This window comes from Adiantum capillus-veneris, chromosome 13, assembly GCF_014529385.1.
Source record: "Adiantum capillus-veneris isolate H3 chromosome 13, ASM1452938v2, whole genome shotgun sequence".
Classification (NCBI taxonomy): Eukaryota; Viridiplantae; Streptophyta; class Polypodiopsida; order Polypodiales; family Pteridaceae; genus Adiantum; species Adiantum capillus-veneris.
In genome coordinates, this window is record NC_140943.1 from 28,189,167 (window position 1) to 28,198,906 (window position 9,740).

General features: G+C 41.5%; 1 pseudogene; it reads right to left on the minus strand.

Moving 5' to 3' along the window:
* Positions 1-2,941: 2,941 nt before the first annotated feature.
* LOC147443730 (uncharacterized) lies at positions 2,942-9,285 on the minus strand (annotated as a pseudogene).
* Positions 9,286-9,740: the final 455 nt, after the last annotated feature.

Below are 9,740 nucleotides of genomic sequence, written 5' to 3' on the forward strand. Positions count from 1 at the left end.
CTTCAAGGCTAACCAAATCAAGAAAGAGCCTCCAAGAGAAGCAACAAGGACCAAAAACCAAGGGAACCATGAAGAAAATTGGGACCTATCCAAATCCTGTAGAGGAGATTGAGTGAGTTAAGCATTCAAGGAATTTGGTAGAGGGTGGAGGCATGCTAACCTGTCATGCTTTTTCATGTCCCGGAAAATGCTCACTAGCATGATTTTGACATATGCTAACTAGTACAATAACTTGAGCTACATCTCCAAGATCTATGACATATGATATATCAATAGAAATCACTTGAAATAAGGAATCCAAATGTACAACCTCCAACAAACTTTGATATTATTTGTAAAAAATTTACCGGACGCCCAACTTTTTGAAGATGTGCTAACTTGAAACTGCTAACTAGCACAAAAAGCGCGACAGGTTAACATGCTTTCACCCTAGAGGAGACCCAAAGAGGGATTGATCAAGAACCTAGGAGGATTAGGATTAGAGATACATTGTTTCCCACACAATCGCAACCTCAAGGAGATCTCAAGCCATTGGCCATACCTAGTATCATCTCGGAAGGAAGTGAGGTCAAAACATCAAAAAGTGGGCATACACCTTTCTTGATTGAAATAATTTTTAGTGAGGGAGTACCTGACTCCATCGAAGAAATGGACATCCCATCTTCACCAGTCTTAGGTCATGGACTAGAATCTCAAAAATTGCCCTTGAACATTGCCAAAGTAATGGATTTCCTAGCTTCTAAAGTCAAAACCACTATAATGTCTAAATTGTATGGGGATCCAAAGCTATTGCTGGCTCTTTGGGAATTTCTCGATGAAGAATTAAATACCATAATTTGCACAAATGAGTAGGCCCAATGAGATCCCAATTGAGGAGGAACTCTTGGACGCACAAGTCAAACTAGATGAAAGTTCAATTATTGAAATATCTGTTAACAAATTGGGGCAATACTTTGAAGGAGATGAATCTAATGCAACCCTACCAATCACTACTAAAGGATTAATTGTGAAGGGAATCCTTGATGGAGGTGTAGTAGTGAGCATTGTAACAAAAAGCTGTTATGGGAATACTTCATCTTGAAGATTGCAAGAAGCAATCCTCAAAGAGGAGGATGAGTAGTGAAAAGGTGTGGAATCATGGAATTTTCCACTCAGTCAATGTCTTCATGCTCACTCCTAAATAGGTTAAAAACTCATGGAATCAGTTCATCACTACCATTTTCCTTTGATAAACTTGAATATCTCACTCTCAAGGACCAAATGATTAAAGAGATCCAACAAGAGAAGTCCAAAGAAGACGATCCAAGCAAGGATATAGAGCCCATGTGAAGAGTGAGATGTATCAAAAAACACCCAAGATATTATATTTTACTCACCAATTCTCCAAAAAACATCAATCTACTACCAACCAAGAGAGTGGTCCCTCCCACTCGGGATTGTTGAAGACCAAGCCCACTTGGGTAAATTATCCATGGCAACAAATACCTAAGGACTGGTGAGGACTACATGGTGACAACCATAACAAGCACCATGACTATAGAGGCATCCCCAATCTTGCTTCTTCAATGCTAATCAAGATAGCATAGATGTGTTCACATGTTTGAAACCTTTCACATGAAAAATCAAACAAATGCTCCATGGACCTCATTTCTAGAAGGGAGCAAGGGCCTCTTCTAAAACTTCAAATTATCCACAACTACAAAAACTTGAAGACGGGATACTCAATGAGGACTACATGGAAAAAATGCTAGCAGGAACCATGAAGACCTGACAAAGGCATCCACGATCTTGCTTGTGCAATGCTAATCATGATATCATGGATGTTGCTCACATGTTTGAAAATCTTTCACAAAGCAAAGAAAATAATTGCTCCATGATTGTTATTTCTAGAGAAGAGCAAGGGCCTATGCTATGAACTCTTAGGGTATATGAAATCCTTTATGAATTCTATGTGTGGGTTATGTCTGACCATCCGCTTTCCCTTTTACACCATATTCTTCACCTTGAGGAAAGATGTAATGGGTCCAATTTTGACTCTACTAGTTATTATCATTGGATCCCTTGGGAGGACAACCAAAAGGCTTTAGGCACACCATGAGGGCAACATGAAGAGAAGCTCAACAAGTGTCCTATTTGCTTTCTTTGTACCAAGCTTGCCTTGTGTGAGGGTGTGCATGTTCTCTCTCTAGCCCCTACAATGAGGGATTTCCCCCCTTTGTGTAGGATATGCATTGATTTTGTGGAACACCTTACCCGCTCAAGCACCTTAGTCACTAAGCACCTCAAGCACCAGTCAGCAACAAGCACGACAAGCACCTCAAGCACCTTACTCAGCAAGCATGACAAGCACCTCAAGCTTGGACCGGGTTCCCACCTCAAGATCAGCCCTAGATTTTCTAAGGTCAAAGGACTTTTAACACTAACCATTGGAGTTCTTTAATGAAGCTATCCTTAAGGTATTTAAGCTCCATTAACTAGCCTTGCTCTTTGACAGATCATATCTCATGTTGACCCCTTTACCATTGGCCCCGTGTTGAGATAGACCCATAAGCACATGTTTATATTCTAACCCTTGTTCCCGTCTATTCTCCCACATTAAATGATCAGTTTAATATGAGAAAATCATCTGGGTTGGTTAGATATTAGATGTTATGACATTACCTCTCTCTCTTTAGATGTTATGGGAAGCCAAAGATAGAGATAATGAGGTAGAAGAGATAAAGAGATAGTCATTAGTCAATGTTTCTTAGTGGGTGGAAGATCCCTTTTTACCCTACAAGATCATTCCAAGATGGATGACTAATCCATTTGGTGCTTAGAAGACATAGCTGCTGCAAGCATGTCTGGTCTTTAGTCCATTTCATTCTCCGAAAGAGAGTGACAAATTCTATTTGGTGTTTGAGAGACGTCGTCATCACAAACATGATTCTAAGCATGCAAACTAGTTAATCTGTGCACAATAAAAAGAGAATTAGTCTTATAAGACAAAAACATTGGTCATTCAAAAGAAATATGTACATTTGATTACTCTAATGTAGTATTGTAAGCATTGACAAGGTTCATACTATCCTTAAGATGTATTCCTTGCATCCATCTAGCATCTTCAAAAGGATAATTTTTGAACTTAATAAGATATCGTCTACAAATAATCTTACCATGTCGTAGTACCTTGTATTCATGCCGAAGGATAGCTTCGGGTTGTTTTAGCACCTCTTCTTGGTCTTCGATTTTGGAAGGGTCTTCAATAATTGTTCCCATCTATTCTCCCACATTAAATGATCAGTTTAATATGAGAAAATCATTTTGGTTGGTTAGATTTTAGATTTTATGGTAGATGGATTCTATTGCATGGGTCACGATTATACATAACAAAAAATCTACAAGAGAATATTGTGTACAGATCCCATGCACCTCCTTATGCAAGGCACTGTGGAATTCAAGACATAACCCAAGCAATAAAAGCTTATTTCTACTGAACCACTATGAAGCACGACATTCAAGACTATATAAAGCAATGCATAGTATGTCAAAAGGTCAATTGTGATGGACACAAGGCCCCTCAATTGTAAAAAACTTTGCCAATCCCAAATCTCCATGGGAGAATATTTCTATGGACTCTATCTTTGGCTTGCCAAAGTCCATACATGGAGTAAGGATCATTTGGATAGTGGTTGATTGATTTGGTAAATAGTCTCATTTTATTTCTATTAAAAAGACTATTGAATCACATCAGCTACTTTGCTCATTTCCCAATATTTAAATACCATGATATGTGCAGTTCAATAGTTTCCGATAGATATCCACTTATGATAAGTCTCTTTTGGAGGGGGGTATTGAGAACATTGACATACGTCTTGATTTCTCTGAACAACATATTATTCTCAAACAGATGGCCAAAGTGAAATAAAAAATTGAAGTATTCTTCATCTTTTTAAAAAATATATTAGTGAGAAGAACCAAGGTAATCTATTAGCAGCGGCTAACACAGGCTACTCTGAATGTGCATCAAGCGGGAGATATGCTATGGTTGTGAAAAATATTTCCAACTCACTTTGTATAAGTCTTGGGCTCACTTGGAGTTCCAAAGTTGTATATGGTAGTTTGAGGGCTCAGGCTTAAACCCATAGTAGAAGGGATTGTGGTGAAAGCCTTTAAAAGGAAGCCTTTATGAAAGAAGGCTTCATTCTTGAGTATCCACTCTTAAGGATCCACTTTTGAGAGCTCCCTCTCTCTTGAGTGTTCACTCTATGGCCTAGCCTTGAGCTTAATGTTTATGCTTAAGAGGCTAGTGCTAATCCAATTGTAATTAGAGTAAGCTCTTCTTGATTAATCTAATTCTTATTTTTTCATTAGTCTACTTCTTCTCTACATTTCATCTTGTCATGAAGTAGTATTACACTTTCATTTTTCTAGATTTTAGAGATGTATGTACTTCTTTCTATTAACCACTCCTATTCTTCCATAAGCATTCAATTTGTGATATTTATCATCATTAATTAGGTTGATTAAGTTGGGTCTTAATCTTATAATTAGTGTCACTATGGGAGAATGCTGCTATTACCGCACAACATTACCGCATAAGAGGAGAGAGAGAGCTTCAAGAAACAGAGAGATTGTATGCTGCAGCCTTGCTGGCACGTTTTCTGTTTTTTCCGCGAGCATTACTGCAAATATTACCGCACATGTAGCCGCCCATATTACCGCAATAGAAAAATTCTCCACGCGGCCCATTCCTCTCCCACTTTTTCCTTTCTATAAATCCTATTCTATTTTGTTACTTTTCAAAAATTGGTACCCCCTTTTTGCATGGAGTGTAAGAAATCCCATTCTCATTGGGATTTTTAGTACCTCTCTTCTCTTTGATTGCCTCATCTATTGGTATGATTCTCCTACTCTACTCATTTGTACTCCATGAGATTCTATAAAAAAAAATATTTTGTTTCCACCTCAAAATCTTCTGTCAACTATGCATTCATATGGAAATGGCAGGCGAACGATGATCAAAATTGTATTGTCTTGCGTTCATAAACAAATAGCCCTTTTGTACATCATAAGTAGAGAAAAAAGACAAAGTCCGAAAGATATTTATTAATTTCATCCTCCAAGAGATCTTTACAAGTGCTTACATCCATGTCCAACCCCATGGTAGCTAAATCAACAAATAAATCTATTGATTCATCCTCTACAGCCTCTCCTATTGAATCATCATCATCCTCTCCATCCTCGTCCTCCTCCTCACTATGGTTGGTTATTGGGAATGGTTGGTTCTCCTCGACCTCAACTGCATCATCGTCATTGGCGTCTTCTTGAGATGGTATGGTGGGATCTGCCAAAGTCTCTATGTTCGTATCTGCAAAGATAGATCTGGTCCGTGGTGTGACTGGAATAACATACCAAAGTCGTCTTCGATACATACAAGGCACATAAAACACTTGTAGGTCATAGAGCAAACAACAACATGAATGTAGTTTTATATGTATCATATAATGTTTTAGTGAGTTGCACATGGACTTTACCTGCTCACAACTACTAGGTTGCACCAAGTTGTCGGTCTTCCCGCGATGAAATTGCCCGGAGTCTACCATATAGAGTCCATTCTCATGTCTCTTAACCTCACCCGCAAACCATCGGCAGTCAAAGAGATATTTGTGAAATGTTCTGAAATCCACTTTGATTATCCTCTCTATTGTTCCACATTCCCTCACCTCTTGTGTTGTCGTGTCAAAGTTGCTTATAAATCCACTATCGTGAGTGGTTCGACGCTCATCTATCTTGCGGGTTTGAAAATGACGCCTTCGGACCAGATAGAGTTGAATGTGAAGGCCTACAAAAACCAATCAAGATAGATGAGAGAGAGAGAGAGAGAGAGAGAGAGAGAGAGAGAGAGAGAGAGAGAGAGAGAGAGAGAGATGACACACATACACACACACACACCACACCCACACACACACACACTCGCACACACATACTAAACACATTGAGTATATTACCCTTGGTAGACATCCTCGCGTGTACTCCCGTTCTTTAGGGCTCATTTGTTCTCCTTGTGCCTTGGCCTTGGTCATGGCATTGTGTATCCACCCAACTGGAATCAGATAAGGGTATTTGGCAAGCTCTTTAGCAAAGGGAGGTGCTCGCCTACCGCCATGCGACCTCTTCCATGCTTCCCTCTCCCTTTCTCTCGTTGTACGCACCTCCACATACATATCCACCCATTTGCCCATGATGGGAGCATTGAGTAGACACTGGTTGTTGACTATGGCTTAAAATTCCCTATCCAAAATCAAGAGAGAACCTTTCCCACTTGGAATGTTTGCGTGTTTTTTTGGATCCTCTTCCTCCGTCTTTAAACGAGGCAATGATGGGTCTATTGTGAAAAGATATTGAGAGACATACACAGAAGCCTCTTGTACAATCCAACCCTCTGTCATACCCTCTGCCATGCTTGCCTGAACAGATGAGACCATTAGTGATTAAAGTAACCAATAAAAAGAGTTGTGAATACAATCCAATCCTAATAAGGTTTAAAGCTTAAGATCGATGAATACCTCTAGTTGTGATTGTAGCCTTACAAAGTATTTCAAGGTCTTTAGGAACCTCTCAAGAAAGAACATCCACCTGGAGTGAACCACACCACAAATGGCTATCTCCTCAATAAGATGGAGCAATAGGTGAACTTGGCTAACAAGGATAGAACATGGGAATGCATCCTCAATAGCACAATTTGGTTCAATCGCTAGAAGTCGAGCTATTGGAATGGCTGAAACTTTGATTTCTTTGGAACTCACAAACCTGTAACCAAAAAACCCTTCATAATCTTCATAGTAAAGTTAGTCTTCAAAGTAAAGTTTAGGAGGGAGGATCAAATGTGCTATACCTGACAACTTCTCCCACCTTGAATATTGCATTCTTTACCTTCGTGTCCCCAAATCCACTAATGCTAATTGGAAGCACAAACTATTGTACAAACAAAAAGACTTATTAGTATCCAGAACCCTAAACCACATACACACACACTCACATATACACACACACACACACACACATTACCTGAAGAATCTTGTGCCAATCATGGGATTTGAGACCGTAAAGTTGTGTGGATCCTCCTTTCTTAGTTTTAGTGAAGGCACCCTTGAGTGAACACATATAACCTGTTGGAGTACGGATGGATGCAATGACTTGTTTCATCCACTCTTGATCCACCCTTGATAGAATCCAAGGTGCCTTTGGAAGAACCATCTTCCCCCAAGGCCCCATGCGAGGTGTGGCTGAAGGAGGGAGCCTGCTTATGTCCCTCATGTCCTCTCTAGCCCCCAATGAATCTTTCTTGCCTACTATGTGATCCCATATAGCTTGCCCAACATTTTTGAACACATGCATTGGATCCAATAGGTGTTGGATTTTCAATGAAGCCCAATAGGGTAGTGATAAGAAAATAGAGTACCTAGACATACCCCTAGGTGGATCATTGGGAGGAGGCAATGTGTGGTGATTCTCGTTCCAATGTCTTGCCCAATTGGCCATGGTCCAACGGAGTGGCTCCATCCCATTGCAAGGTGGAGCATAAGATTGTTGTGTGGGCGGCAAGAAGCGATGGTTATTGGGGTAGATCACCTTACCAAGTAGAGCGGGTCTCTCTGTCACGAGTGAGGGTCCACAAGTTGGGCATTCCCTATATCCAGATGTCGATAGTCCTACAAAAACAAAAGACATAACCGCATATAAGTGACCAATGCAAAGACATTAAAGAGCGTCACAAAGTATAAGCTTAAGAGAAATCTCTCCAAGCCCGGGGTAATCATGCATGGTCCACATGAGAATGCACTTGATGATTGTGCGTTGATCACGAAGTGGTCTTGACACATCAAAAACATCTATGCCGTTCCATAGCTCTTGAAGCTCTTCAATCAAAGGTGCTAAATATACATCCATGTTCTTCACCTTGTGTTTTCCTGGGACTAGAAGAGAGAGCAAAATGTTCCCCTTCTTGGTTGACTCCCATGGTGGAATGTTGTAGTTCACAACAACCACTGGCCAAGTACTCCGTGAGGTAAACCGATGCCCAAATGGGTTTACCCCATCACTAGCCATACCAAGCCTCAAGTGACGAGGCTCTTCTCTAAACTCCGGCCATGTCTGCTCAATGTGTTGCCATGCCGGCGAGTCAGCCCCGGCACTCTCATAAACCCATCGGTGGAGCGATTTGTCATATGCAATGTAAGAAGCTCGCTTGTTCCTTTGGTGCTAAACATGTGCTTGATGCGGGGAATGAGGGGGAAATGACGAAGAACCTTGCGAGGTATTGTGGTTCCTTGCATTCCCTCTTTGTACCTTGATTCTCCACACTCGGGGCAAGCATCAAGCCCTGCATGTTCATTGCGGAATAGCATGCAATCATTGACACATGCATGTATGCGATCATAGTCCATCCCAAGCCCTATCACCACCTTTCATGCCTTCCTTTGATTTTCTCGAAGATGATTGCCTTTAGGCATCATCTTGCGTAATAGCCTAGTAGCCTATGACATAATTAAATAACACTCGTTATTGCATATAACCACGAAAAAAACTCACAACTAACACTTATTACACTTAAACGTACCTCAATAGTGCATCGACCCCTGCATTGCTCCATCCAAACATTGCTTGAATATTCAAGATCTCAAGACACACTCGTAATAAAGAGTAGGAGCATCCCTCGTAAAGAGCGGTGTGTGCTGCCTCTAGCAATGAATCTTTGGTTTTTTGGGTGGTTTCTTCACATGCACACTCATTCGCAGTCTCATGTGCAAGAAGATCCTCAACCATATTGTGCAAATGATCTTCCTCCACCTCCATGTGGGGAGGGGTGGTGGGGAGATCCCCATATGTAGTGGATGTAGGATGTGCATGCGATCGTGTGGACCCACCCACATCGGACGGCGGGTGTGACCCCCCTCCCATGACTACTTCCGAGTGCAATCTCTCTTCTGTCCTCCTTTCGCCTCCACCCCCGATCACACTTCAATGGGGAGCGACATCAATGGATGCCAAAACCCTCTGATCGCTAGTTTCCATTCGAGCACGTTTTCTCGGATCGTCCTATAGTCCATAATCATCCACATGAGCCAAGCATATACGCCGAAGCCGTGCAATCGCACGCTTACATCGTGTACATGGACATGGTAATCGCTCGCTCAACCATCGAATTCGTTCTACGCCAACCGGCGGACCCACGTCATCCCAATCGACCTTCACACATGACCACACACTAAATAAGAAAGGGAGGTGGGTACAAGAGGTCATGCAGTCGGCGTAACACATGCAGTCTCATCAGAGATTTTCGCGGTAATACAAGCGGGAACAGGTGCGGTAATACGCGCGGTAAAATCCCCATCAAATTTTTTTATATATAGAAGGTACCTACGTGCCCCCACAAAATTGATGCCAAAAATTCAAAAACGAGCTCCTCTTCTGTGCGGGCCTGTTTCCCTCTCCATCTCCAAGCTCTCTCTCTCCTTTTCCCTCTCCATCTCCAACCTCTATTACCCTCTTCTGCGCGGGCCTGTTTCCCTCTCCATCTCCAACCTCTATTACCCACCATATCCAAGCGTTCGAGGTCACGACTGTAAGTGCTCGAACTCTCTCTCTTTCTTCTCGTTCTTCTACACACACACACACACACACACAGACACACACACACAAACACACACACACATGCACACACACACAATGCATACACATTGCACACACACACACAT